Here is a 5,057-nt window from a genome sequence, read left to right as displayed (position 1 = left end):
GCCCAGGCTGATGGCTGCCAGTACAGCAGTGGTGGTGGGAGCCTCTCCTGCCTCCTCAGAAGTGCTAAGGATGTCTGACTGCAGCTTAGGTCTCCTCCCTGCTGGCAAGTGGACATCCCCCAAGGGCTACCAGGCTGCCAGAGGGATGTCTGATTGCCAGCTTAAGCCCAATCCCCTGGGGAGCAGGCCTAAGCCAGCAGGTGGTCATCCCCGAGGGATCCCAGACTGCGAGAAGGCACCCGGGCTGAGGCACCACCCCCTACCCCGAGTGCACAAATTTTTGTGCACCGGGCCTCTAGTATATATATATATATATATATTTGTTAAAATGTGTCCTCTTCAGAATAACCTGTGCCCTTTAAGAAAAAAACAATAGTTGCTCAAAGCTCAAGATATGTAGAATTAATCAAATTCCATATTTGGTTTTTCTTTCATTAACTTGGTTGGCATTATGAAGTGATGACACTACAAATATCTGAATAATTACGTTATTAAAAATGACTTACATATTACTGCGAAGGGTTCTGCAAGCAGTACAGTTCTGGGATAAGCAGTACCATGTAATGAGCTAGGCCAGCATTTCTTAAGGCATGCGGCCTGGATCACTAATTTCATTGGGTGCTAATAGGCATTACAGGCAAAAACAAAAATTAGTGCTGCAGGGTTATCCTCTGTTTTAAACAGATTTTGTTCCTGCAAGATTACTCAAAACTTTCAATATACTAATGTTCATTGTGAATCTGTAAGCATGTGGTATACCATGTAGAATTTCTCAAACTTATTTGGCTATAGAACCTTTTGTTTCACAAAGCATTTTTAAAAATAAGTGACCCATGAATTGCTTGTTGTGAAATAGTGGTTTATGCATAGTTGAAGGAGAAGCTGAAAGTGGAAAAGGCAAAGCGTAAGAGAACACAAAAATAGAACTGTAAATAAGCAACCAATGAGCATTCTAGTGCTTGATATATAGAATATATGTTTGTAAATATTCATAAACAAAAAGGTGGATACATGACCAAATTAATCTTATAATCATTTTTCTATTGTGATTAGAGCATTACATTTAAGAAATAAAAGTTCAGCGTTATAGTGAAAAAAATATTGGTTTTTCAGTTAGACCTACTCAAGCCTAACTCTACAATAAGATGCCTCAGGCAAATTATTTAATTACCCCAATTAATCATCCTGAGCCTTAGTTTTTCTATGAATTGCAAATAATACTATCTAATTTGCAACTCTTACATAAGTATTAAATATATTATTAAACTTTAAAGTTGCTTGGCACAGATTAGGTATTCAACAAGCATTGGATTCCTTCCCTCCCAAGGGAATATAATTTAACTTCCAAATTATCATGGAGGAAAATCTCATAGGTATAGGAGCCACAGTGAATCTGATTCCAGTCCTCATTCACATACTTGCCAGCAATGTAATCCTTAATTTCTGTAAGTATTAGTTCTTTTTACCAAAAAAAAAAAAAGAGAGAATTAAAAATACCAAGCTTGAAGGGTTATTTTAAGGATGAAAATATAAAATGTCTAGCAAGCAGCTTGCACCTAGTAGGCCCTCATAATTAATAAACACTATTTTTGATTTCTAAGAGACTCTGAGTGGAAATCTTACTTAATAAGCAGCCAACCTACTGTAAAAATCTTTAAGAACTCATGTAGCTCATGATTAACAGATGTCAGGTTTGCAACCCATAGAATCTATACAAAGAAAATCTACGTATATAAAAGGCTAAGCGACCATCACTGACTGGTAGCTATGATGCGCAATGACTACCAGGGGGCAGGAGCTGCAGTGACTTGGCAGCTGTGATTCTCAGGTGACGCACCCCAGAACCAGAGAGGAGGGAGCCCGATTCTGGGGTGCGTCACCTGAGAACCACCCTCCCTGGGCCCCTGGGGGGATGTTGGAGAGCCAGTTTTGCCATGATCCAAGCAGGCCAGGCCAAAGGACCCCACATGCCGGAGGGACCCCGCTCACTCCACAGATACCCTTCAAGCCAGCTGGGTAGGGAACTCAGGAGGTTGGCTCCAAGGTGTGTCTGGCCCATCTCACACAGTCCTGCCCTGCCGGCCACCTTCTAATGAATTTCCTATCAATGTGCATGAATCCATGCACCAGGGTACTAGTCATAAATAAAAAGATAATAACTACATAAACAAAGAGGTAACAAACTATTTTATAGACCTTGCAGGAAATTCACTACCATTCAGAGTGTAGTCAAATTAGAATCCATTTCTCTCTTTTACTAATCTAAATAATAATAGGAAGTCTAGAAAAATCTAGTTATCATAATTAGATTAACTGGGACCAAAAAGAAGGAGCTGGGTAAAAGGCAAGCAAAGAAATGTGATGATGGTTATAAAGCTATAACTCAAACTTAGGTCATATTTTTTCTCTACATTTTCACCTGGGCTTCCTAAATTTGTGTGTGTGTGTGCGTGCATGTGTGTGTATGTGTGTGTGTGTGTTTAAATACCCATTATTTACTTCTCCTTCAAAGCAAGTCCTATTAGATAAAATCACATTCCTACGTGCATACACACACACACACACACACTCACACACACTCTCACACACACATACACAATCTTTTACTATAGCATAATAGTAAAATAGATCTTATTTTGTATCTATGGGTTTTTTTTTTTAAATCTTGAAAGATTGACACTTTTTCAGCTACTCTATTGACTGTAAGGCAAATTCCCTCAGTTGAGTTATAAAGTGCAGGAAATAGACATTTATAATGACAAAGATGACAGACTTTTAGCTAAAATGGCACCAGCACACCACTATAATTTTACTTTTTGTCTAATTCTGACAAGAGCCTCTGTAGATCATGGTTAATGGCACTCTAGGGGCTTCAACATTTCCGAGAGGGGCCACATAATTCAGTGAGCGTCTGGTGAGTATCCAGTATACATGTCAGAGAAGGAGGAAAGAAAGGAGTTGGCATTTTCCTCAAATGCCACCAGTCATGGCTGTACAAGACGGAAATACTGAGAACAAAACAATGGCCAGTGACACAGCACTGTGTATGGAAAATTTTTCTGGCAGGTTTTCAGTTTAGCTGTAATGTCAATTGTGGGTTGTGATTGATTTATCTGAACTTTTTTTCCCTATTAATCCCTTAAACTTTTTTCTGGTCACACACTTTCCCTGACTACAGAGGACAATGGGCTCTAGGGGATCAGAGAAAATACTGACTGTTAATATTTGAGGTATTGGATTCACTAGCATCATTCCTCCGAACTATTCTTACCTCACCAATTTAGTGCTGTTACATACATAAAACATATTATAATGGAATTTAATAGTTATCTATGTATTTTTTTTCCTCGAGTATCTCCCAAAGTAGAAAAAAATTTTGAGTATGTAAACTTGTTTGGCACTTTGTCCCTAACAGGGATAGAAGTCTGGAAGCTTGGTGTCCAGAACAACTTTGTTGGTATACAAAGAATTTCTAATTTCACCTTCCTTCTCTAAGAAACAACCGCAGAATGGGTATGTTAAGGATCTCTAAATTCAATAGTAAATGATTTTTCAAATTTGATTGGTGGTTTGTAAAGTGCAATACAAATTTTTTTTGAAATCATGTTTCCATTAATGAAGTTCAGATCTTATTCAAATAAATGAAGTGATATCTTAAAATTTTATAGGAGAGAGAGTTAATGATTGAGAGAGAGTATAGGAGGATTGAGACTCTGATAATGTTCTTTTTCTTAATCTGAATAGTAGTTACATGCAAAGACTCACATTGTGATCATTAATTGAACTGTACATGTATGACTTAAGCATTTTTATGAATATGCATTATATATCAAAAAAGCAAATAATCTAATTGTAGAAACAACAATGGAATTTGAGATGACACATTGTGCAAGGGAAACCTTTAAAACCACAGCCGATTGGTCATACTAATGGAACTTTATTTTCTACCTATTTATTGAAAAATGTTAACTGGAGATTCGAAAATTATTTCTTTCCGGATAGACTTGTGTTAATATCTCTTTAATAACTGGTTCTGTTTCCATTCTATAACTTAGTCTCATGAGTTGTGTGAGTTTCTCAGGTAAAGTGTTAATGAATGCCAGGTTTTTGCATGCCATTCCTTATAAGAGCCAGAGGGCATAAGACATATAATTACCCAATTTCTATATCATGACGTAGTTGTGTGTTATAAGTACTTTGTTACTGAGCGAAGTCTATAAATGTTTTACTTTATATGGCTTATTCAATCTTACTGTTATGCTATCCCCTTCAGTGTATATATTGTTACCCTTTCTCAAGGAGAAGAAAAAGAAATAAAACATGTTAGGAATAGTATATGACTGACAGACTATTTTATGTGTTTCATTGCCTGTAACTGAAATCGGAATCTGTCTATGTAAATGTGTTGAGTATGAAATCTTTACCTATCTTGTGAGACACAGTGAAAAAAATTGACAACTACTACTTTAAATCACAACCTGAGAATGTATTTGGGGCCAGGCCTTGGGAAATAGAACTGAGAGCTATCTTAGAGTGTTGGCTCCAGTCTATGTTTTCCTTACTCATATTATTATGAAAGCCAATTCTCACATATTGATAGAAAACCTAGCTATGTTCTCATGTCATTAGTGAAGTCATAGGGATCCATTCCATAGCGATCTTTCATCCAAAATCTTTCATATATCTGGAGAAAAAGAATCAAGGTCAGGAGAGTATACAACTAAATGATGACACTCTGAATAAGTATATGTGTATGCCTAATTCTTAAAGTTGAATGCAGTTAATGTTTGAAAGGGGAGATAATGAAAAAGTATTATGTTTATATTTCTATCATGAGATAAAAGTCATTTTTAACTTATATAATGTAACTTGGACTTGCATCTGGAATTGATTGTGTCTGGATGCCTGTTCTGAAATCTCATACATGCAAAAATCAGGCTTACCCACAGACTTTCAAATGTAGTTTGAGTTTACATAGGCCTCACTAGTTCCTGAGAATAGAGCTTTTGTTAGGACTAGACTGTACATTCTATTTATTGATTTATTGATATTTATTT

The 5,057-nt window shown here is 36.7% G+C and overlaps 1 pseudogene; it reads left to right on the top strand.

Annotated features, from left to right (window-relative positions):
- Positions 1–3,509: 3,509 nt before the first annotated feature.
- LOC102759910 overlaps positions 3,510–5,057 on the top strand; it is a 25,063-nt pseudogene continuing 23,515 nt past the window's right edge.

The sequence above is a fragment of the Myotis davidii genome, unplaced genomic scaffold, assembly GCF_000327345.1.
Source record: "Myotis davidii unplaced genomic scaffold, ASM32734v1 scaffold229, whole genome shotgun sequence".
NCBI lineage: Eukaryota > Metazoa > Chordata > Mammalia > Chiroptera > Vespertilionidae > Myotis > Myotis davidii.
This window is presented reverse-complemented; position numbering and strand designations above follow the sequence as displayed.